General features: G+C 41.2%; 1 protein-coding gene across 2 annotated transcripts in view; it reads left to right on the top strand.

The window, feature by feature from the left end:
* The first annotated feature begins 18,432 nt into the window (after positions 1-18,432).
* The window catches only part of IMMP2L (inner mitochondrial membrane peptidase subunit 2), a 462,507-nt gene continuing 455,049 nt past the window's right edge, over positions 18,433-25,890 (top strand). For both annotated transcript variants that reach the window (XM_082784542.1, XM_082784541.1), the window contains exon 1: positions 18,433-18,445. The gene's annotated coding sequence lies outside the window, so the exon portion shown is untranslated. The remainder of the gene's footprint in view (positions 18,446-25,890) is intronic.

The raw sequence follows: 25,890 nt of genomic DNA, 5'->3' as shown, positions 1-25,890 counted from the left end.
TTGTGGTTGTGCAGCACCTCCACATGCTGTGACCGCCCCCAAAAGTACCTGGAGAGGAAAGGACAGCCACGGGCAGGCCAGAGGTTCACACTTTGTTCCTCAAGAGGTGTATTTACTTTCTGCTCCTCTGCTCTCTGCCCCCAACATCCAAACATGCCTGCCTGAAAGCACAAGAATAAATTCTGCTCAAAGTGTCGGGTAATCCCAAGCCAGAAAAGTACCACCACAGAAATATTTTCTCTCAGAGTGAATCCTGTGGCCTACCCAGTCTGGCTGTTCCTCAGCTGGTGGCCAGCATAGTCTAAGGCAGAGCAGATGGAGCCATCTGGGGGGGACAGCAGAGCTTCCACAGCTGGCTCGTGGCCCGTGGCCAAAGCCTGCCTGGTTTGGGGGAGTCCCACCACCAGCCCCTCACTCACACTCCCGTGCCCAAGGCCAAAAACACGGTGAGCACCACATCGCTGTGGGCCATGGGCTCCTGCTGCGGCACGCGAATGATACACTGCAGGGAGCTGCAGCACCATAAAGGACACAGAACTGGCTAAAATACCACATTCTAAATCAAGCTAGCTATTTTTTGTGCTCCTTTGGTGTTATTGCTCCTTTAGTCTGGAAAATAATAACCCTACGCTTATTTAGCTTGAGGACTGAGAAACCTGGGAGATGTTGCAAATTCTCTTATTGAGCCGTTTCTGGCGAGGTGCTGTTTTACTGAAAGCATCACCAGCTCGCCTGGCAAGGGAAGGTGTCAGCAGTTGTGCTAGCTGAAAGCAGGCACAGCTGGAAGGCCGGTGCTTCAGCCCCGCTCTGGCTCATTAGTGAGGTTTGTGTCCCACACTGCGTGTGAAGAAAGCGACCGACCTGGGATGCTCCAAGCAGGCACTAAAATGAGGGAGCAGTAACGACACAGATGGCAGGGTCAGCTTGTCAGCCACATTTATCTAATTGAAGACTTCCAATATATTGTCAGGTGACAATAAAAAAAAAATCATCTGTTAGAAATTCCACCTGGTTGTAATTGATCATCGTTAATAAACCTGTGCCAGAGCAGGCTGCCAAAATCTCAGCCATGACCGTATAACTCAGGCTAATTAGCAAATGCTGACTGCTGAAATGAGTTGCTGTGGTCGGGTGAGTGAAGGAGCCAATGCCATGGTCGCTATTGACAGAAGGGAAAGCTGTTGTGAGGAGGTTTACTGCGCTGGCTAAACACTGGGCGAGTTTGCTGGTTTGTTCTTTCTCTGATGATTTGTGTATTGTGGAATACAGGGCTGTAATGATTTATTTTCTTAGAAATGTTTATTATACATAATGAAAAAGTACCGCAGCTAGATTAATCTGAATTTGCTCTGTAAACCACAATTTTATCACTGATTGCTACCTTGGTCTCCAACAGAAAAGGCAATAGACAGCATCCCAAAATAAAAGAGGCTTGTTTTAAAGCATATTATGAGTCTATTGTTGACAGAATATTGACAAAATTAAAACAATAAATCAACTGTGCATGGACTACCCTCATCAGGGACCAATATGCTCCCTGACAAGCCCGCTTTGCCCCTCTCCCCATCCAGATTGTGAGGGGTTGGTGTAAAAGGGGAGCACTGAAATGGGGGCGAGCGCTAGCACTGAGGCAGGGGCCTGCAGGCAAGGCACTGTTGTGCCATGCTGTTGTTGTGCAACATATTTAGCAGCGCTACACATAAATTCATTAATAACACGGAACATTTTTAAATCTCCCTGGTAAACCCAATGAAAGCAGCACTTTGCAAAGGGCATTGCTGCAGCTGGACTTTTATCTGGAGCTGACAGATTGCTGTGCTTCCTCCCTGAGTCCTCTGCAGGCTAGATCAGTGCAGCCAGTCTGGGAGTGGTGCCTCGACAAGGAGCAGGTGAGGGAAGAACAAGTGGCTTGCCTTACTGCCATTGCCTGAATTTGAGTAAGTGCCCATTAAATGATGCTTCTGCATAGCATGGTGAGAATAGCTTGGTGCAAGCCAAAGGGCAGGCTCCCATCCCTGCGCCTGCTTTCCAGTGGGAAATCATGGCACAGCAGGGCCAGAAAGTAGCAGACAAACAAGAACAAATCAGAACAACTGGGAAAATGACTCCACGGGACAACTGGTCCTGGGTGATCAGGTCATTCTGTTTCACACCTTGCAGTATGAGTAATCAGCACCTAGAGAAAAATGTTATAGGTAATATACAGATTTTGAGTTGTTCCAGGATTTTGAGTTCAAAAGGGCTATGTTTTTGCATAAATGTGCTGTGATGGGGCTTGCAGGACTATTTTCTGATTTTTCTAAATGTGTTTGGAATAAATAGCAGAAACTGGTGGTGGAGAATGAAGGTGTTAGAAGGATTAAAAGAATAAAATGACAAAGAATAGTTTATTACTATTTTAATAACCTCATAGCATTATTTAAGCAAAGACAATTTCCCAGCGCTTGTATTCTCGCTTTTGCTGTTGGTTTGTCTCTTAAGACTAAAGAATGTTTTACATTTAGTGTTTTATTCTTGTTTATGCATTACACAACTGGGAATAACCACTCATTTCTTTGCATAATTGGAATTGTTTATGCAATTGGAACAAAAGTATTTAAACTTCAAAATTGGTTCTCTAAAATATTTTTGCTCTATGCAGATTGCAACCTGCATCATTTTCTTTAAGTTCCTTCCTGTAAGATCATTGCATCTAATAAGAGTATGAAAAATGTATATGTAATCTGGTGCATGCTCAGGGTGAAAGTGGAAGCTCTTTAAACCATTTACAATCAAATAGTTCAGAGGCAATCATCTTGAATAGATTAGTCTTGAAATGCTCTCGATGTGGTGGAGAATTGAAGCAATAAAACTGCAATTACTATGCAGTTGTGTTTGATTTCTGTAATGTGTTTTGAAATCGTGATGCTACACATTAGAACGTCAAAAACCCGTTTTGATATACAGCATGCAATTAATAGAAAAACAAAATAAAACAATCCAAACTCTTTGTAAGCTGCCAGAAAGAACTGATAGCAACATGGCTGCCTTTTTTCACCCTCCCACCCCCCCCCCCCCCGAACACGACTTCTCAAATGTAAAACTTGAAGTACATTGAGAAGTGTAAAAGCAGAGCTAGTGTACTAAATCTTCGAGATTCAACAATTACCAATGAACTATAACACACAACATTACTGGGAAAACATCTTTTAAACAACCAAATGATTATCAGAGAAACTTCTTGGAAACAGAAATTGATACAAGATTACAATGTCATTCAGATGCTGTTCCACAGATTGCTGACTACTTTTTCACAATTTGCAGGAGCCAAACAACTACTGAAAACAGTTTTCCCTTTACTTCTTCTGTCCTAAATTCAGAGAACAGTTTCCCTTCCCATGCTGAACTCATGCCAAAACACATATGAAGGAATGATAAAGTCCACCCCAAATAAAACAAAACAAATAAAGCAAAAATTTCACTTCAAACCTGTATAATCTGATCTCTAAACAATGAGAGAAGATTTTTACAATTATTACTTTTAATTTATATTTTATTTGTACACATGCAGACATACTTTTAGGGTGAATTTATCCTGGTAGACCTGATGGTTTGTGTCTGAATAAGTCCTCTCACTAAAACTGTACTGGGCTTCATGCATATGATTTGCAGTGTTCCCCAGAAAATACAGGAATTTTAATCTGACATTTGATTTTAGCTCCTGCTATAAACTCTGTGCATTATATTAAAGGGTTTTTTATAGCTGATATAAAACAAGTGGACGTTCTTGCCTCACTTTTCAAACAAGGCATTTAATGAAGGTTTCCTATCATTATACTAACTGCACAAAGTATTCATGACACTTTAAAAATAACTTCTTTCACAAATACTAGTTCAGTTTTATAATTTATTTATTTATTTTTCTTCCAAGATTTTAACTTGCTTGGTGTTTGCAAAGGTATCACACTAGATGCACTATTCTTTGTTATTCATTTTACCATATGTTAAAAGCTTCCAGGTTCATATCTACTGTTTCAGAGCTTCAGGCTAGACAACAGGAAGAGGTTCTTCACTGGGAGGGTTGTTGCACACTGGAACAGGCTCCCCAGGGAACTAGTCACTGCACCAAGCCTGTCAAAGTTTAAGAAGCAATTGGACTGTGCACTTAGTCACATGGTCTGAATTTTTGGGTAGACCTGTGCGGTGCCAGGAGTTGGACTCGATGATCCTTATGGGTCCCTAACAACTTGGGTTATTCTGTGATTCTATGGTTGTTTTTCCCTCTGTTCTTAATTTCTACTGTTAAGGTTTCAGGCACCTGGAAAAAAAAAAAAATGAATTCTTAATGCAAATTATCTCTTTCTTTTTACAAGAGACAGGTTTTGCTATGGCTTAGTTACAACACTGTAGTCAGTTACTCAGATCTGATATAAAAATAAGTGTAACTTAAGTAAATTCAGTGAAGTTACTTTGGTTTTACAGCAATGTAACAGTATGGAGTCAAGTCCAATCTGTGAATGTATTGAATTTAACTGAATTTGTACAATACATTGAATACAATGCACTCAAAGGTATCCAGCTGACACCTGAGGTGTGCAGTTACCTAAAGACTTCAAATATGAGAGCCAAAAGGTCAAGGCTTGACCTCACACCCTGTTCTTTATTGCTTGTTAAAAGTCTTTATGAACATGAATCTTTGCTTCACCATTCTCTAGGATGAATGCCTCTCTAGGCAAACGCTCCAGCTAGAGGCACGCCAAGCATTTAGCTCATGTGCAAGTATGCAGTGCTCAGCCTCACAGGAATTCTCCTGGCCTTCCTCCTAGGAAGAGAGAGACTCTGTCAGAATATGACCAAAAGAGGCAGCAGCTCCTCCTTCACCCCATAGTCCAGTGGCCGATGCTCTCAGACAGAATGTGGCTGACCCATTTGTTTCGTGGTTACTCTTTGACCACTGTGGAGACCACTGTAATGTGGTTGCTTTTGTGGAGATCATGCCACAGGTTGCTGCAAACATGCAGCATGTACCGGTAGGTGCTTCCGAAATTTAATGTTAATAGTATGTAAAATTGGTTATGCTGATATCAGTATGCATGTATTAATTTTATATGCAATATGTTTTAATTATATTAAGTATTAGTTAAATATTAGGGACCCAGATTCCCAAGTTAAATCCTGGTGAATATCAGAAACACCAGAATAGAGTGATGCATTTGTTCTTTCTCATCAAGTGTCTTGTTCTGCCCCAGCAGTTAGTTGCTGTGCATGCAGTGTATGTTATCTGCCACTTCTGTCACCTCCAGCTTCCCAGCACACAAAAACGCTCTCCCTAACAGGCTACCCACCCAGGGCAGAGCTCTCCTGGCACAGCTCTCCCAGTTTGGGTGACAAAATCAGCAATTTACCGTAGTGTCGAACACAGCATGTCTCCATTCACGCATTTCTCTGGGGAGCAGGAAGCTGTGGTTATGTACCTTTCTCTGGTCTGCTCAGCTAATTTCATTTTTGCTTTCATAGTCATCTGCTGACACAGAGCCAGAGAGCAGCCCTCACGGCCATTTGGCTCCCGGGGCAACCATTTTGAGGGAGAAAATGAGCCCTGTAAGCATACCTGTGAACACAAATACCAGCAAATTAAAAATATGACCTATGAATGATGTCATCACAGCTCATTTTAATGAAAGATCTGAAAACTGATACTATAATGCCTTCATTTGTCCAGGCAAGAGGGAATACGCATATGTGCGAGTCTGGGAAAATCTCTAGGATCATCTCTACTCATTTCCCTAACTTCCACCACTAACTTCTACTACTATTCTTAGCTCCTAACAAGCTTGTTGTGACACTCACCATCAGTGGCTCATGCTGAAACATAAAGATGAGGAACTGAAAATGAGTTATTCTAGAAAGTGTTTAAAAATGGTCATGCGCAATGAGAAACAGAGACCTTTCCACAGTACTGAAAGAAAAACCTTGTGTCATGTTTTAAATGGCTTTAAAGTTGAGTGATGGGAGCAGAAATTTGGTGTAGCAATAGATGGCTGCACCAGGCTTGACAGGTTTATGTGCCCTCAGAAACTGCACGGATTACTGGTGAGCCTGTCAAAGACTGCAGTTTAGTATGCAGATGTGGGAAGCAGCCAGAAAGTGAAAAGTGAGCCAAATTCCCAACTGCGTTGTGTCTTTTTTTTGCCTGTTACTGCCCTCAGGAAGGTCAGGGTTGCTGGCTTACCTGTTCAGAGTACTCAGGCCATGTGGAATGGGTGGACCGAGGTGTGCTAAGAGGACACAAGTAGTCAGAAGGACTCTGGATGTAATTTACATCCAGAAATGTAACTATAATGTGTGTGTGTACATGTATGTACATACATATATATGTGTGTAAAGGTGGTGAGGGAGCAGACAACAAGAAAAGGCCAAACCCCATTCCATTAGCCATATAACCATCTTTATGGCAGGCATCCCCATCTAAACTCACTAACTTTCAAAACGAGTGTTTTACAAAACTGGTCCCCAAGGGCTCAAAATTTCATTCCAAAGAGCATACGATGTGCCTCAGGGGGGTGAGCTTAGGCTATAAAGCTGCGAATTGCCTCCTGCAAAGTACCACAGGATGAGTTTTACAGCAGTGGGTGGTTTGGGTACACGCCAACCTGATTAGGTCCTGGAAAGTGTTCGCTTTGTCTTCAGGCCCTTAGGGGCTTGCTCTAGCAGGCAATTTTAGAACATGCACTGAGCTCCTGAAGCAGGAGCCGTACAAATTCAGGAGCAAGTCATCATTGTATTTTGCCACTCAGCAACAGCAGTCGATGTTTCCTCTTGTATATGGGGCCAGACAGCACATTCAGTCTGGGATGTGTGGATCAGCCCTGGGAACTCATGGGTTCCAGAGGCTGAAACCAAATGGAAACTGGGATCAAGCTCTTCTGCTTCCTGGCTTCTCTAACTCCACAGTGCCTGCATACTAAATGCTGCTGCTCTAAAACACATAGAAATATTTGTATATTGTGAGAACCCTCATCCTTTTTTTTTTTTTTTTTTTTGGGGGGGGGGGGGGAGGGTGCAAGTCATGCTCTGATAATTCTCTGATAATTCGTATCAGATTTGGTGGGGTCCTAAAATTTGACAGCTCTGCTCAGGGCCTTGGTTTAGATACTTGCAGCCATAATTTCATGCTTGCAGGGAAGCAGGCTTTCACAGAGAACTTGCAGGTGAAATGAGGAGTTATCGACAAGGTTATACAACAGCTGAGCAGTAGGATTTGGACCATAACTCTGGGTTTAAGTGTCTCAATTCTGCATCTGATGCCTTAGTCCTTTATTGGCTCTAACTTCATGTGTCTGGAAGGGATTTTTCCCGTGGGAGGCTTAGAAATGGAGCTCTAAAAGTGCAGCTAGCTGTTCTACAGGGATTTTGGATACAGAAGGTACTGATCTAATTTAAAGAACATTTTAACGCAGCCCATTCTATACAATTAGAAGTAAAGATTGATTCAGCAAACAGGATGTGCTCAGAGCACGGTGACCTGACAACCTGTAATAAGGTGCCCAGAATAAGCACTGAGCAGAGGCATGCGGAGGTGCCAAGTGCTCCTAACGGCGACACCCGCTGCTTTCCTCTCACACTGTGCAGGTACTTGTTCTGCGTGTATCAGGAGCGAAGGTATTATGCTTCCCAAATCACAATACATGGAAAAACAAATGCTTCAGGTGGCATTAGCAAAGAAAGCCTTTTAAGAATGATTCAGTACAGCCCCTGCCAGTGCCAGGCTGCTGCCTGGGAACTCGCGCCAGCTGCCCTCCAGCCTTGTGCCCACTTGCAGGAGCGTCTTGGCTCACAGGCAGCGTGGTGTCGGGGCTGTGTGTGGCAGGCTGCCGTCCCACTCGGGCACGAATCGATGATCTCCCATAGGCCGGGGTTGGCTGGGGCACTGGGGTCGAGTTTGAAACACAGGGGAGGGAAACTGCTGCCATCCTCTTGAAAGCGCTGCACTCGGGGTCCGCGTCCATTCAGTCGCAGCAGGCTTCTGTGATTACACAGCTCAGTTCCTCCTGCCTGTTATGCACGGCTCTTTGTTTCTGCCATTTGTCTCTCATACTCACCCACACTCTCTATTGTATTTCTGCTTGCTTGTCCCCTGCCAATTCCCCCAGCTTCCTATTTGCCATTTTGATGCACTCAGCCCTTCACGCCCCATTTTAATTTCCTCATGCCTCCGCTGTTCCGCGTTGCTGTCTCGGTAGCTCTCAGCCCGCTCCCCTACTTCCATTACAGCTCCCACTCTCTCATTTAAAACCGTTCACGCTGATTTTACTTAATGCAGTATAATTAAGGGTAGGGCTTTTCAGAGGGAAAAATATGTCACTTTTCATAGAACAGAATGGAAAAGTTGACAGGATGATATTGAATTTTATGAACAGACTATGAGGTCCTGAGGGTAAGGCAAATGATGTCCAGTCACTTGTTTTTGTTTTTTTCCTTTTTATTGGTACAGACCTTTTTTGTGTTTGCTTGAGGACCATCCTGAGGCCAGTATCACCTATGAATTTAGCTGTTAATAAAAAAAAAAAAAAAAGGAAGCAGAGACAGAAGACTAGCACTGAGGGAAAGATTTGGCTTGCTCTTTATAGTTACTTTAAAAAATGTATTTCATAACCATTTGTATACAAACAATGTAAATAATAAAATTACTGTTTTTTAATTATGTTTTTATTTATTTTTATTGCTTCATCAGTTCTGTCACATCTTTGAGCCTAAATTTCCTGGCCTTCTGACACTGGTTAGCTCCTGGAGCACCTCCTGTGGCATCCTGACTGTCAGCTGCAAGGACGAGAGCAGCAGCCTGGAAGTACTTCGCTCTGTAGGGCACCTTCTTACCATGCAGCTGGCTGGATTGACCTTCAGGGTCCCCTGGATCTGCTGGAATTTGCTTACACAGCTCCTGCACAGCTCTGCAAGTTGACTTGTCCTACCACATGCTTTTTGTCATCCTTCGGTTATCACACGTGGCATCAATCTTCCTGAGCTAAGGCACAAACAACGTGCCTGGAGCCTTGTATTTAACCATGTGGAGATCCTACATTCCTTCCACTATAACAGCCATAAGGAATGCAACCCAGGGCTTCCCAGTCCTGTCAGGTATGATTGTCATATATGAAGCATCCAACATCACTGAGTTTGGCAGCTTTGTGAGGAAATCACCACTTGGATGGCCCAGGTGTTCACAGAGAGACTGGCAACTTGTTCTACATTAAAAGGAAGGGAATTAAGGATGCCTGTGCTATCTACCTGTAATGGTGGTAGAGGCACTTCTGCTTTGTGGAGCAGGTTTTCCAATAAGTTCTTGCTAATTAAGTGACCCAATATGAATTTGTCACGTTAATGTTTGCTTGTGATGGTGATGGAGTGTGATTAAAAGCTCCCTTCATTTCCCAGGAGAAGTAAAGAGACAGGAAAAGGACATTCAAGTGTTGGGCCTTGAGGATATCATCAGGCTCTGAAACTACTGGCATGGCTGCACATTTGTGGACTGTCTCTCAGCCCAAGCTTATCACTATCACTGGCCAGCCTCTCCATCAAACACTGGACTGCCTTTTCCCCAGAGCAGCTGTGCCCCCAAATTCTCTGGCTGATGGATTTGGACTTCCCAGGAGATCTACTCTGGGTCTGGGTGCTGGCGCTATCATAGCTAGCAGATGCAGAGAGCTGGCACGCCTGGTTTTGTATCTTCTCAGTTTGAGTGGAGGCTGGGAAGGTCTTTCTGATCTATTTCCAGATGGCATAATATATATGGCTTTGATGCATTTGTTACAAATGGCAATTGAGCACATTCCATGATCCCAATTTTATGTTAAAATAGGCTTGCCAACCTTAATGGGCTAACTAGAACAGAATCAAAACAATGTGGTCTTCAGCTCTGTAGCAGCTCAGACACTGGGACTGGACTTTCCAAACACACTACGTGCACCCAGCAACTGCCAGCCATGACCCTCTATCTAAGCAAAATTCTGCAAGAGGAAAGTAGACAGGGCTTCCTTTTTGGTTTATTATTTTTCTTCAAAGCTAACATTTTACAGAGAAAAGTCTTTTTTTCCATTTGATAAGGCATTTTACTGAGTTCAGAGGTCAACAGCTCAAGTCTAAATCCCAGGCCTAGAATTAGAAGGTGATTGGACCCAGCAATTCCTCATCATGTGTATTTTTATGGTCATATCTCATAATGCCAGCCCAGATTGTGACCCTCATTTTCCTCCAAGTATTTTGCAGCTGTCCATATTCCATGGAGGAGTTTTAGATACACCCTTTCTGAATAGACTTTGTGGGACTGCAAATGTTCATGCTTAAGTGAAAGTGTCTATGTGTCAGGAATGAGTTGCTTATTCTTAACTCATGTCTGCACCAGTGAACAGGAGGTGCCTATCTAAAAATATTTTTAGCTAGGAGCTCTGAAGACTTTAGCTTGCCCCTTCCATCCTTGGTATACTTACTTATTATCGTGTCTGTTGCCTTGGTGCAAGCATAACTGGGTAACTGTTCAATATGGACTATTTTGGGGCTTGCTGCTTCCCAGCAGCACTTTACGTGAACCTAACACAACTTTCTGGCATTTCATAACAGGGATTTTTTTTTTTTCAATCTGTCAGTGACATAAATATTTTTTTTACAATGTAATATATATATTTTCTCTAGACATTGTTGTCTTCAAGCAGGTTCCTACTCCTGCTTTTTCCCTGAGAGGTTCAAGTACTGCCTACTTGAGTGACATCCCTCAAAATGAAGACTTGGGCACGTGACATCTGTTCAACTTGTAGCAAGATGATAACTTCCATAAGATAAACCGCATCTTCAACTCACATTCTTAGAAAAGATGAAAGAATTCAGGGCATGCAGTAAAATCTAGCTTTGAAGTCAGGAGAGATGGATGGGAAGGAAAGCTGGAAAGTATATATACCTAGTAGCCAGTAAGCAACTTTAGAGGCTTAGTCCATGGGCAGCTTTTATATTTCCTTTGTAATAGGTACTAAAGATAGTATCAGCTCTCTTTCTGTCCTTTTTTTTCATCACCACCACTGTGGTTTGAGTACTGAAATAAAGACTGGGCAGAGATGGCAGTGTGCATGTTAGCGTGGTGCTACAGGGCACATCACTTCTCTGAGCACAGCCCGGGTATACAGGGCACAGCAGCTGGTACAGACTGATGCATTTTACCATCAGTATTTTAGATTGATGATAAAGAATACAGGTGGAAAGAAGTGAGAGGCTGTTTTCAGTGAGAGAAGAAACGAAAAACTCCAGCCCTGACTGCCTTGTGCAGCTGAGCTGCTCTTGTTGTTAGGGCAACAGGGGGAGATGTCTGCTGCAATGGGAAAGGGTCAAGAAATTTGTCGCAACGACTGAAGACAGGTGGAAAAGAGAAAGAAAAGGATCTGATTTCAGGAGAGATGCGGCAGCAGCCACTGATCTAAGAGAGAGAGTGGAGAAGGCAAGTTTATGTACATGCATACTGTGTCGCATCCATCTCTTTCTCTGAGACATGTTCCTGCAGCACAGGGCTAACAGAGCGGCAGTCCTCACTCTGGCCCTGTCCATACCATGCAGGGAAAACAAAGCACCTGTATATCCCACAAGGTGAACGTCAGCAGGCTGAAATAAGGCAAACGAGTACTTTGATACCATGGCTGGCTCTCGTATGGTTAGAGCGACCTCTCAGCTGGCATGGATCACCCCTCGTGATCACTAAGACCCAGAGTGCTGCTTGTAATGATCATTACTATCCCCTCAGTAAACACAGAAAACAACAGGAGCTCTGCTTACACCTCAAAGGTAGCTGGGCATGCTGTGCAGTCTTGACCACGGTGTCGCTTTTTGTCCTAAATTAGCTAGTGCATGTTCTTACATGATTGTTACCAAAACTGCTGAATGCGCTGAATTAAGTAGCTGTGCTGCACGTCTATATAAATCTGGAATGGCCACTGTCCAGCTGGCAGGCCTGTACCTACACCTTTCCCTCACCAGTGCCAGCTTTTGCCATCAGCCATCAGCTTACTGGAGGGCTCTCTCTCACCTGAAGGCTGATACAGATATTGCTGGTATGTGTGCCAAACTGCTGCGATTCAGATGGCACATGCTTGTTTAGTTAACCTCACCCAGCCTGCCAGAATCTGCCTGTATCGCTGTGGCCTGCACAGGTCTGTGGATAGTCTAGCAGGGGAAGGAAAGCTCCTGAAATGAGCCCGGTGTCTGAATCCCATCTGGCTGTTGAAGCTCCTCACAGTCCTTCTCTTGCCTTGCCCAGTCTCAGAGGATGAGTCCATCTCATCGCGCTGAAGTAGTCCCTCGGCATATGCTTGAGGGATGTAGGCCCTGTGAAGGGCCGCAAGCAGGATCTTGGCTCTGAATGTAAAGAGGGCAGTGGGGTACGAAACGGGATACAGGGGAACGTGGTTTTGGGTTATTGAAGGGCACAGAGGCTCAGTTCCATGCCTGAGGACACTGTGTCCTTGATGTAGTGTGGACGTGGGCAGCTGGGTGGTGATCCAGGAGCCTGCCACATGAACACCGTCAAAGCGCTGCATCCTGCAGTCCCCTCAGCAGGGCTGCCAGACGCCCACAAGCCGCTCTCTCACTCCTCCTCAATCTGTAATGCCAGGGCGGATAAAATCAGTGCAAACAGACACACTGACATTTTTCTAAGGTACAACACAGAAAACAGATGACAGGAAGGGTTGCGTGTATGTGTGTGTGTGTTTTTTTTTTTTTTTTCATTGTACAGTGGAAATTTAACATTTGAAAAATTTAAATTGGAAATTTAACATGAGGAAATTATGAAAGTAAAAACAATACAGACTTAAGTGTAAAATATAATACTTTCTGATGGGAGGCACCAGCACTGCAGGTGTAGGATAGCCTCCTATTTTTCTATTAGGTCAACTGGCCTGTGGGATTCAGTAACTAGACTCAGAAGAAATACCGCCTGAACTCATTTTATGACTGACAAAATGTGTGGGAAGACCTGCAGGTAATCTGGGTGTGAAGTGTTGCAAACCATGCTGCTCTACTAAGCCACACAGAACAACTCTCAGTAGGTGAACCAGGACCAGCAAAGGCAAGAAATGTACACATGTAAGAATATGGTCTTTTTATGTTGCAAGCTACTTATAATGCTTGCCAGAGACAATGCTAAAATAAAGCCAGCAGCAAACTCTCACGGGCAGACACCTCCACACGTAGCACTGTTTCAAAACGTGAGACCACCACTTCCCGGGGGATGAAGCTGTCTCTCTCCCTACCTCTTGGTTGAAGGTATTGAACACAATTATTTTTCTCTCCGGTGAAAAAGGAGTATGTCGAGGAGGACTGAGCATTGAACAACAGAAAGTTCTTAAATTGTCTTGGACTTCAAAAGCAGTATATTTTCAAACTATCAGAGAGAACTCAGATGTACTATTACATTTCATGTAAATGCAGCTAATTCCTTAACTGGTTATGTGAGTTAGTGAAAGGACTGCTGTTTTGTGCTCATATTTTAACACTTATTAAGTTTTGATTAAGGCTTCCCTGGATACTAATTGTTAATGAAATTTGAGGAATTGCGAATGGCTTCACAGATCTCCTCCTAATCTGATGAAACAGGCAAGGAATAATACAAAGGGTAAAAAGCCTCAGCATCCTGCTCTCATCAGAGTATTATGGGAAACATGTAAATAAAGAAAACAAATCAGTGCCCAGTTCACACTTCATCAACTGCCTAACAACTTGCAACCAGTTAATTACACACCTTTAAAAGCCATGTACAGGAGAAATGATTCAGAAATAAACTACTATAATGAGAAAGGACAGTACAGAAATACTGATTCCACTAAGGGAATTTTAACCCCTTAAATATGGCGATGCCAAATGACTGTACTGTACGGATTAGATGGTTTACAAATGACATATAATAACCACTAATTTACAGTGATTTCTCCTTCATTAGTGTATTGCTACTAAGGATGTTGTGTAATCTCTTCTCTGCAGTTAAAAAGAAGATAAGGATTTACACATTGCACATAAGAACTGAATACTGATATTGAAGACTGCAAAATGCTAATTAATATGAGGTTGAGTTAATTTCACATTCCTGAATATACAGGACTCATGCAGCCTTTAATCCAGGAGCGTTGTAGCTCAGTACATCCAGTTTTGCTATGGCTACTAGTAGGACATGAGCTTCATACGGACTCCACAAAACCTCAGAAATTGTTGGGCTTTGCTGAGCTTGCTTTATCATGCCTGCAAGTCTGTTTTAGTTTGCTTTTTAGAACAATTTTCTAATGATCAGGAGGTTATTGTCTAATATATTTTAATTTTGTGAAAATTTGTATGTGTCGTACAGCCATAATTTTTGTATGGACAGTGGTAACAAGCAGTTCCTTGTTAGACTGAAATATTTATGACCCTAACGCAATAAGGCAATGCAGAGGAATGGTATGACAGTCATAGTACGACAGGAGTGGGGGGAGGCACAACATGACACTGGAAACTCCAGGGCTATAAACATCAGCAGACAGTTAAAAATACCCTGACCTGGCAGCTGGGGAGAGCCAGCTCTAGGGGTGGCAGAGAATGCAAAGACACCCAGAAAAATCAAGCAAATGACCTAAGCACCCACAGAAACAACAGAAGGGTGAACATAGCACTGTGACCAGAGTGAGGTGGATGTTAGGACGTTTGTATAATAATTTAAACTGTATTTTTTTTGGTTTTTATTCCTGTAATAGGACTTTTTTTTTTCTTCTTCTTCTTCTTGTAGATATTAGATCTGGACTGATAATTATTTGATTAGCCTGTCAAGGTTTTACATACACTGATGATAAACTCTTGAGTTTGCAAATCAGGTTTGCTTCCTTTTTTCCCATGACAAGAATCTGAGGGCAACAACTGTTCCTTTGGAAAAGTCAACACACTGAAGCTGACTGTGGTAAATTATTTATCTATTTTATGCCCTTCAGAGATTATATCTGTTTCACTGGCCACAATAAAGATTTCAGGAATAATTTTCCTGTATTTTAACTCCTCTCTTTTTCCCCAGTGGCAAGATCACTGCAGGTTTTATGCTCTGCTGCCTGCCTGACCAATTGGAAGCAACATCTACTTTATTCTGATTGTGTTTTTTTTTTCAGTATGCATGAGGCATAACAGAAACAATGTGCAACAGTCGAAAGAGTATCAACACTAAGGAGCAGGAAGCTAATTTTATTTGTCCAGAAGTCTCTATACAAGAGCTTTCATACAGTCTAATAATCAGCTTTGAAGACAACCCAGGTATATGCATAGGTATTAACATCAGTCAGGAAGTTTTGGCCTGTGCTCCTGCTGGTATTTGGTAAAAACAGCCCTCAACTAGGTCTGGAAACCTGACACAAGTGGGGTTGTGCTTCCCCTCCCATGGCAGACAACCTGCATGCCTCTACACCTGAGCGAGTCATCAAGATGTGTTCAGAAGATGCTGAGGGGCTTCTAAAATGTGTTTTACCTGATTTATTTGCAACATCCACACTTCAATGACATTAATTCTGTTCTAGAGGGATCCTATGTCCTATAGCTCTGTTATATACATGTGGGTAGGTAACTCCCATGGAATAAAAACTTGCAGCAAAGAAGTGTTTTGGGGAAGAAAAAATAAAATAAAAGCAGTATGTAAGTCCTTATCACAAGCTGTTGTCGGAATCCAGTGATGAGCAAGCATTACGTGCCTAGTAATGTAATAAAATGGAAATGTTTAATAATAAAATAATACTTAAAGGTTTATGGCCACTTTTTAAAAATTATTTTTTATTTTTATTTTGTTCCCAGTACATTTGGTTTAAGGTTTTATTGTCCTCTTTTGTGCCACAGCATACTTGCCCATGGGCCACAGGTCTTTCAAACTCTAGGTGGATGTCAGAAAGCCTTTATCAGCAATAGGCATTTAAGTATCAGGCATCTTGATCTTATGCCTCCAATGATCTTGTATCAGGGCCAGGGGATCGCCCACACAGATCAGGAAATGAGATAAGAAATACTCACACACTTCAGCCCACTTAATTTCAGTGATCTAGTTTGCAGCATGGTCCCCCAAAGCAGATCTATTACCAGCTTTCATATGAATATGGGAATGACTGGAGCCACATCACAGGTGTTTATCTATGTGTTTATCCAGCCCAGTATGTCCTCCAGCACACACCTCTTCAGAACAGCATACTCAGTCCTATTCAAAGATTCATTACTTTACTATATGGAGGAAGATTAACAGGCCTTAAATACCCGACTGACAGATGTATTTTCAAATGTACAGTACTTGTTATAACTCAGAGGGTCTACATACCTCTTACTGACTTTCCATGCTCTTAAAATGCAAAATGAAATAAACTAAGAGAAACAGAATTCACTATATGTTTTTCTAGCATAAAGCCAGTCTTGCTGCAGTCTCCTTTTAAATGTATGCTGTGGTACAAAAGTTTCATGAATTGCCAAGAATGATTTAATGCTACTCTCAACTGAAAAGCAATAGAAGAGTTGATTGAGAAGGGCATTCTTTATATTTTTTTTTTCAGCCACTGATGCATCAAAGCATGGAAGTATCAAAACATTTTCAGGAGTTATGTGTTACACTTGAAAGCAAAATAAACTATTCTTTACTTGCAGCTAGTGATGTAACTGCAGTAGTGTAGTCCTGAACTAAACAAAACAAAGGAGACAAGGTACGAATATCTATAAAAAAGAATATCTGTTAATAAATAAATAAATACATGGTGTGAATATTTGTAATGCATCATTTTCAGACGGTAACTTTACTATCAGCTTTCAGAGATATCATTTTATCTGTAAACAACTGTTAAATAAGAACGGATATTTTCTGCTCCTGGTTTAGTACGTGTGTATCAAAATGAAGAAAGCTGTCAGTAAGTCATCATTTGATCAAGAGGTGTACAGCAAACAAATCTTTAATCAGTATTTAAAAATTGTCATAGAGTCATAGAATCATCTACGTTGCAAAAGACCTTCAAGATTGTCAAGTCCAACCATAAACTTGACCTACCACATCCTCAGCTTTGGTTCATGAACAAGTAATCTACGGTGTTGTCTTCTGTGATAATTTTGGGTTGATTCCTGTCTCAAAACACGTGGAAAGACTATTTCACATGTGCAAAAAGACACGGTCTGACTACAGATAACTATGCATTCATACTTTCACAACTGACCTCTAAAGTCAAGGTAATTTTGACCGTAAATACAAACAATTTTATACTTGAATTAAAACAACAACATGATTGTAATAATAAATTACAAGTAAGACTGCACAGTTAGACAAAGGTGTAATGTTACATTACTTCTAAGAACAGCCTGACAGTAGTAGCATCTCCTAGCATCCATGCTATGGATTCCCTGAGCCAGGGGCAGTTTTTGTGTTTAATATTAAGCCTTAGTGGATTTTCTCTACCACAAATTTGCCTATCTGCTCTTGAAGGTAAGTGAACTGTCCTATCCTAGACCATAGTGGCACCTGCAGTTTTTTGGTAGGTGATAAAAAACACCCTCACATTCTATGTTTCTGAGTGAAATCACAAACCCCAGTATTGGTGTTAGGAAAAAAAAAAAAAAAAACTTTTTTTGAACACTGGACAATGTAGCCATTTAGTGAATGCTAATGCATAGAATGTGTGGTTGTCATCAGTCAATGTGAAATCTGGTATGCACCAGGAGAAACACCAACTGAACAAAAAGCCTTATTTTTTCTGGGTGGAACACAACATGTGGTATGTTCACACCTGGTTTATAACTAAATGATATTTAAAAACTCTAGTGCTACATGTTAATATTCAAATCAGTTTATTTTATCTGATTGGCAATAATCAGCCACAACTATTAAGTATTTGAATTTCCACCGAAGGGATTCACAACCGCTGTTGATAGTGGCCTGAAGTCTTCCTGGACTCGTAGGTGAACTGCAAGTAGACATAAAAATGAACACTGGACCACGCACTGTGATATTTTTTTCTCAGAAATGAGGAGTCAGGCAGAGGGTTGGCCTCTTTTCACAGGTAACTACTGATAGGACTAGAGGGAATGTCTTAGGTTGGAATGAGGAGACATTTCTTTTCAGAAGGAGCAGTCAGGCACTGGGACGGGTTGCCCAGGGAGGTGGTGGAGTCCTCATCCCTCGGGGTGTTCAAGGAAAGGTTGGACATGGTGCTTAGGGACATGGTTAAGTGGGTGACATCGGTGGTAGGGGGATGGTAGGACTAGATGATCGTGGTGGTCTGCTCCAGCCTTAATGATTCTGTGATTCTTCGACTTTACACCGTGCCGTACGCCTGACACGCCTCAGCCAGAGCCCCGCCGCCATTTTGTGGCTCCCCCTCCACCCCCCGCCCACCTCCCGCACCACCCGGCGCCGCCGCCGTGACCACGTGACCGCGGCGGGCGGGAGGCGGAGCGGCGCGACGTAAGCGGGAAGGGCTCGGGGGGCGGCGGGGGCGGGGGGGGGGCCAGCGGGGGAACGGCGGAGGGAGGGGGGAGCCGGGGAGGGGTGGGGGGAGCGGGGAGAGGGGGGGCGAGGGAGGCGGGGGCCGCGGCGGGCGCGCGACCGCGGCGAGCACGCGCGTGGCTCGCGCCAAGCTCTCGACTCCGCCCCGCCCCGCCCCGCGCCGCCCAACGGCCGCTAAGCGGCCGTTGGGCGGCGCGGGGCGAGGCGGGGCGGGTCCCTGAGGGGGTTTAAGGGGTTTGGGTTTTTTTTGCGGATGCAATGGCTGGGTGTAAATGGTTCCCTGTATGGGGAGCACAGAGCTTCTTCACAGAATCACCTAGGTTGGAAGAGACCTCCAAGATCACCGAGTCCAACCTCTGACCTAACACTAACCAGTCCCCACTAAACCATATCACTGAGCTCTAAACCTAAACGTCTTTTAAAGACCTCCAGGGATGGTGACTCCACCACTTCCCTGGGCAGCCCATTCCAATGCCTCACAACCCTCTCAGTAAAGAATTCCTTCTTGTAGCTAAGGAGACTGACCCGCTCACTAGAAATGTCTCCATGGTGTTCTTACTCCTTTTTAAGGAAAATTAATTCTTTTTGGAAGTCTATGGAAAGCTTAGATAGAAAAACAGCAGAACACCAAGTAAGACTCTAACCTCATAATATCTATTTAATTAGCCAATATTTCATTGTGATATTTTTTGTCCTTATCTTTCTCTTCCATTGAACTGGAATTAATTCAGTACATTGAGATACTGAAAGAAAAATGAAGCTGGTGAACTAGGAAAGCTGCTTCACCTTTCTTCAGCTACCTTTTTTGTACTATTTTTTTTTCCCCCCTTCTCTCTCCAGTACATGTGCATGTACATTGAAGTTCATGCTTGTTCAGTTGTTACCCGCAACTCAACACTACAGTTAGGAAAGAAAAAAGCCATTAATTGTCAACAGAAGATAAGTTGAAGGAAATATCTCTCAGGGATTTAAAATAAATATTTTTTTAACTTAAATTATTTCTCAGAGTTTAGAATTAAACTTTTTTTTTTTTTTTTAACCTTCCAGTGCAGCGTGCAGTTTATAACTGAATCCACAAATCCACATGCATTTTCCAGAAATATAACAGTTTTAACCACCATGACTGGGAGATTTCTATGAGTTGTTAATTTCTTTTACTTTTAAAATTACAGATTCTTCTGTGTAACTTTCAAAAGGTTACCAAAAGAAATTTGCTCCCCAAATTGCTGGGATGGAGCTATGCACTTTGTGTAATAGTGGGTGGTAACCAGATCCTAGAGAATGGTATTTGCTTGTGCTGAACAATAGCTTTAAGATTTAAATAGGTTTCACAATCACAGCTTAAATTTTATGTTGAGGTACCTATAATTTGACCATTTTGCCACAGATACCAACTCTTTCTGAAATACCTGGATCTTATGCTTTGCTTTTAGTTCAGCTTCCTATTAGTGACCCAAGCCTACGTTTTTCTATTAATTGATATGTATACAATTTTCAGAGTTTTTTTATCCTTATTGAAATCTTTGCAAGAACCAAATCTTAGTTCCTATGTGTTAGAGTTCTTCCTGTTGCAAATAACTGTATTTTAACACTTGAAAAAGAGTTAAAATCTAAATCCAAGTTGAAAAATGTAAATTTTAGAGTTCATATTGTATTACAAAGATTGGACAAGCTGAAGCCCCAGAATTCCTTTTATAAACCCAAAACCAATATCTGTCAGTGTAGAACGAACACTCTTAGTTTTACACAGGTGTGGCAATCTTCTGTTTGTTTTTCCAGTTAAATTTTTAGTCTTTAAATATGAGAACTATGATTCCATTTCTTGTATTAAGAGAAAAATATCAATTGCCATTGCCTGGGATGTACCCTACAAGTTCTGAACTGCTGGAATAAAACATATACTGTGTTGTAGAAATAATATGCTACTCTTTCTATGGAAGGGATTTAGTATTTTTTTTTTTTTAAACTGGTATTTTACTGAACTATTATTTAGAGTCCTACATGCAAGGGGGACTGACCCATTGGATAACCTTCCTCTAGCTTTGCAAAAGTTACCAATTTATTCTAGAAATAAATTAATCTGCAAATACTTAAAGAAATTTCTGTTTTTCTACTGTAGCTAGGCTGTAGGATGTTTCTGTTCATTTTTTAGTAAAATGATTAATCATGCCTTCCTCAAACTATTTGTCTTCAGTTGTGCTCTTAGTTTTACAGAGCTGAGAAAGTTAGCTGGGAGCTGAACTTGTCATAAATCCCAGGCTCAGAATCAATATGGTGGTGTAAGGTTACTACAGAGCACACAAAATACCCTCTTAGAAAGCCCCACAGTGACCTCTAATGTTCAAGGATAAAACCCAAGTTGTTGAAATGAAGAAGTTATTTTTCAAAGGCATAATTTTGCATGTTAGTTTGTACATTTAGTTTATTAATGTGCCACAGGCAGTAGGTAGTGGTTGCTAGGTTTCATGGAAATAGTAGATTTTGTAGTCAGTTCTAATTCCTGCCTGTTTTGAGCAATTAAACATAAGGCTTTCCTTGCAGCAGTTGTGGGAAAACTATTTATTTTTGTAAAGTGCACTGAAAATGGAAAATATCATTCAAATACTATACAAGCTCTCTCTATTCTTTCTTTTGGAATTATTTACTCATACTACATTGTGCATTGTTGTCATTTATTATTTTGTCCTTACATACCCAATACATACTTGTGTAGTTTAAAGATTCGTAGCTTAGAAGCTTGTTTCTTATATTACTCTCTTGATTCTGCATTCAGCTAGAATAAACTTCCTTGTTTTGTGTACTAAGCTTACTTGTTCTTAATCCAAATAGAAAAACTTGTTTACTATTTATTTCTTTATTTTGCCTAGAGTTTGATTCAGAAAAACCACAACTAACTACCGTGGCAGCTTCGTGGTACTTGAAAGAATACATAGATAAATGTGCAAATGAATTAAAAATCAAAGATTATGTTATTATTTACAGTAAATATAATTTAGAAGTTTACTCTGTTCAGAAGCAGCACCTCATTTATGCAGTCTGCATGAGGCCAAAACATAGCAGCAGCTGGTAGTCGTTTGCAAAGGGTGCTTCAAATCAATTTATAAAATTAACTTGTTTTGCATGCATTGAATCTTTAAGCTGAACAGCAACACAGAACTTTCAGGTGCAAGAAGATAAGTGTCTTTTATGTTTATCACTTAAATGTGTTCCAAAACTGAAGCAATTCAGTACTTCCCTCTACGTGCGATATCTATGAATGATTATTGGTTTCTTTGAAGAGACAGAAACAGGAATAAAAGCAGTAACTGTATTTTTCAGGTTAGACCGGCTGGTACGCTGCCAGTCACCGGTGGGACAGTTCTTGAAGACTTTGCATTCCATCTGAAGTTCAAATGCTTTGAGAAGTTCTGATTTATAAAAATCACTGAGCATGTTTTAGTATCACAATGACAATAGAAGAGTGATCGCGTTACTGTTCTTTTTCTTGGTTGCTTACATGTGCAAAACCAAATCCCGAATAGCTTGTCAGGTGTGAGAGGTGACTGATTACTCCCCATTCTGAACTAATTACTACTTTAATTGCTGTAATTGTCATCTACAGTTACATTTTCTTCCACTTTTGCGTTGTATTTCAAGAATAAAATGTTTTCATTGGAAATACACAGTTGTTCATAAAGGTAAAATTAATGTCCTTGATGCATATAACTCATTAGTAAGAATAAGCTATTTATTTCCAGTCATAAGCAACACGTGGATTGAGCCTCTGCACATGAGATAGACCCCAGTGAAGGGATATGGTAGTAATACTAGCTTGAAGGAAGAACCACGGTAAACTGTTTTTTCCCCCACTAATAATTCTGTGACAGGTCAGGTTGTTGATTCTTGTGTTTTAAGCATTTTTGTTTTGATGTGGTCTATAAGCTGAAAGGTCATTGTGTTGGTTTGTCTTTGTCTGCTTCAGGAACTTCTATGGGATGTTACTGTCTCCAAGAATACTAAACCTGATTTTTATTGTTGCTTTTCTTCACTGTGGTATAATGGAAAAAGTTCTTCATAATTCATAGTGATGGGAACTCTTCCATGAATATTCTTAAATTAAGCTTTAATTAAAACCAGGGCATAAACAAATGGTATATAGTGGAGTTAAAGCTAACAAATGCTGCTGTTACATTTTGCAACAGTTAAAACAGATAGATCAGGACAAAATGGTTAACCTAGGAGAAACAAAACAGCAATGCATTGTAGAGCATACATTGATACATTGAACATGCTGATTAAGTTAGGGTCTGCCACTTCAGAATGCAAACAGAACACTTGCAGGGCAGAATGGTCACTAAAGTAGAGCAGTAGTGCTGCCTGAGGTCACATTTCTGGACCCTTTTACTGACATGCTGAAAGTTGCATGTTTCTCAGGCTGCTTAACTTAGCCTACAAGTTTTGTAACTTGGAAACAAGTTTTGCTCTTGTTTTGAGTTGTGCCTTGATTTGTTTCTGCTGGGGCTGTTATGGTCATGTAACCTGAAGATGAGGGGAACTTTCTTTGCCGTTGAAAGAAAAATCTCGAACCAAGTTGGCTGGTGAATTTAGTTGAACTATGTTGGTGTGATAGAAGACCACAGGACCTCTGTCAGTGCTTCAGACAGCTTAAATTAAAGGCCTTAAACAGAGAGTTAAGTGCGTTTCTGTCCAATCCCTGCATTGCATTGGGTGTCAGTCCGCAGTTATGAGCTGACTCCTCAGTTCAGTGGATATTTGGGTTTCGTTTCCTACATAACTTTCAGGGAAGAACCTTTTAAGTGCCTGGTTTCTGTCGGGCAGGAAGGTAACTCGAATTTGATTATTCTGAACTTCATTTTCTTCTGGTTGCCTAGATTTGGTTATTGTCAAAGTTCTGTTTTGGATACTAAACATTAGCTATCATCTGCATGTAGCTCTTACGGTCACCCGATCGTACCTGGTTATAAGCTTATCACATTTTCTATGGCTGCATCCCTACCAAACAGTAATGGAGCAGTCACTTCCCTGAGGCGTTGCATTTCCCACCTTGTAACAGAGCAGTGTTCTTTAATGACTGTCATGCCTGTGTGCCAAGGGAACACAGGGAGGTTATTAATACGGCAGAGGTATGCTGCTGAAAACCTGTAAGGAGAGTGTGAGTACATTAATAGATTAAAAATGTCACCATTATGGTGGAATGATACCAGGATGGAGTTCTCTTTAATAAAGGATAAATGAGAGCTCCTTCTGGAATGAGACGTTATTTTTAAATGAAAACTTTACATAAACTAATCTATTTTGATTCTTCTGTAGCAGTCATCACCATTTTGTCTGTGTGCATCAGCCTGTATGTGGATAACTTTATATGAATTAAATTAACTTACTATAAAGCATGCATACCCCCCCCCCCCCTTACAAAAATTACTGTAGTGTAAAAGTTACCGAAATGTGTGACAAATGGGAAATGAGTGTCAGGCTGCATGGCATTATTACGCTGGCCTTGTTTCAGGAAAGACTGCAGAAAAGGCACATGTGAAAAAGGTCACACAAATTCTCATACTGAGCAGCCTCCTATTCATTATGGTTGTTAAACCAGGTATAGCCTTGTCATCAAGTTGTACCAGTCTTGTTTAAAAGAAGAGCTTTTGTTCCCTGATGAATTTTGTGTTTCATAGGATGGAGCGGAATTTGGCTCGTGTGTTGGTATGTTGTTACGGAAGTCTGCCTTGTTTTCAAACCATACGTACCTGAACATATGATGTCATCGGTTTGTAGAAAAATACATGCCAAGGCAGGAAAGTTGGTAATTTCAGTGGAACCAGGACTTACAGTAGTATGTATTGTACAGTTACTCGTTCCTGAACGAGATTAAATAGGTCATTTTATACTAACATAGTCTTGGTGGGGTAGTTGTTTTGCATACAGGTTGTAATTCCCTCCTTCCTGTTTCTCACATGCTTTCTTGTAGAAACACTTCAGGGGCCAGTTTCTTTCCTTTGTGGATGACTGCTAATGCCTTGTTTTTACAGCTATTTTTTCTATCATACTTCTGTGGGTAATTTTTAAGTACTTAGATTTGCAAATATATTGTAACCTGGGGCATTCTGAATATTACTTGATGACTTTCTGCAGGCTGTTTGATAAACAGTGTCTTCTAATGTGCAGGCAAGTATAAGAAAAATAAACATTTTATACATAGAGAGCTATCTAAATAGCATCTCAGCTCCATATGTTGTAGTACTCACAAGAGGCTCATTATAATCCCTGGACCTTTTGTGCACCAAATACTTCAGTCCAGATAATGCTGTGCTCCATCTGCCTTAATCTCTGAGCTGCACAATGTGAAATTCTTAATGCTTTGACCTGCTGTATGCTGGCATTTTTGATCTTGAAATTTTCTTGTCCGTGTTGCCATTTCAAACAAGTTTTCAAGGTTGATACTTTGAAGTTTGCCAGTTCTATTGAATTACTCAGTTAGTTATTTTTCCTAAAATAAGTGTAATTTATAAACGGTGTAAAGTGTATTCATCTGTAAAATATTTTTCCGTGTTTTGCTTGTTTGTTTCTTTTACACCATCTTTTAAACACTAGATTCGTTAATTTTATTCAAGGTGTCGCTGACTGGGCAGAGATCCAGAAATATGTGTTGATGAACTTATTGAGAGTCCTTCAGTTATTTATTTATTTATTTTTAAGCAAAGTGTCTTTTGCTTGCTCCATTGGCATACATTTAAACCTGATAAGTATTTAGCTGTCATTATAAAACAGACATGGCACTGGATTTCAGAATTTCACTCTGGAACTATGATGCTCATAAAATCTACGGTTAGTTTAGAAATCTTTTAAATTTTGCATACCAGAGAGTTCACTCAATATCATTAAATAATGGTAGTTCACAGAGATATTATATATATATTATATAGAAGGACCTAAGGTTAAAGACAGATTTCTTTATAAGTAATTCTTCTCGATCTATTGAAATGTGCATGCATATATTTATTATGCTTGGGAAGAGGGACTTGTACAGTAGAGTAGAGTAACCTACAGGTTTGCTCAGTTTGTGTCCAGGAAAAAGCTGTCCTTTCCTGCGGGGTATGGGGAGCCAGGAGACTTCTAGAACGTGGTGCATGAGTAGAAATGACAGATTTATCTGTGTGCTTATAAAAGAGAAAACTGGTGGTTTGCTCAGTTGTGTAGTATAGAGAGGAAGGAAGGAAAACAGGAATATTCAGCTCTTGCTGGCTTTTGTGGCTCTGGAAATCAGTTGCTGTAGGGGTGCTGTTGGTGTTTTGCTGTGCCTTGTAATGCTGTGTATGTCCAAACCCACAAAAGTAGGACCTAAACTCCCAGCTTTGCCCACTGCTGCCTAATACTCCCATTATTTCCATGGCCAAGTGATGTACCGA

This window comes from Aythya marila (assembly GCF_965140915.1).
Source record: "Aythya marila genome assembly, chromosome: 1".
Lineage (NCBI taxonomy): Eukaryota > Metazoa > Chordata > Aves > Anseriformes > Anatidae > Aythya > Aythya marila.
This window is presented reverse-complemented; position numbering and strand designations above follow the sequence as displayed.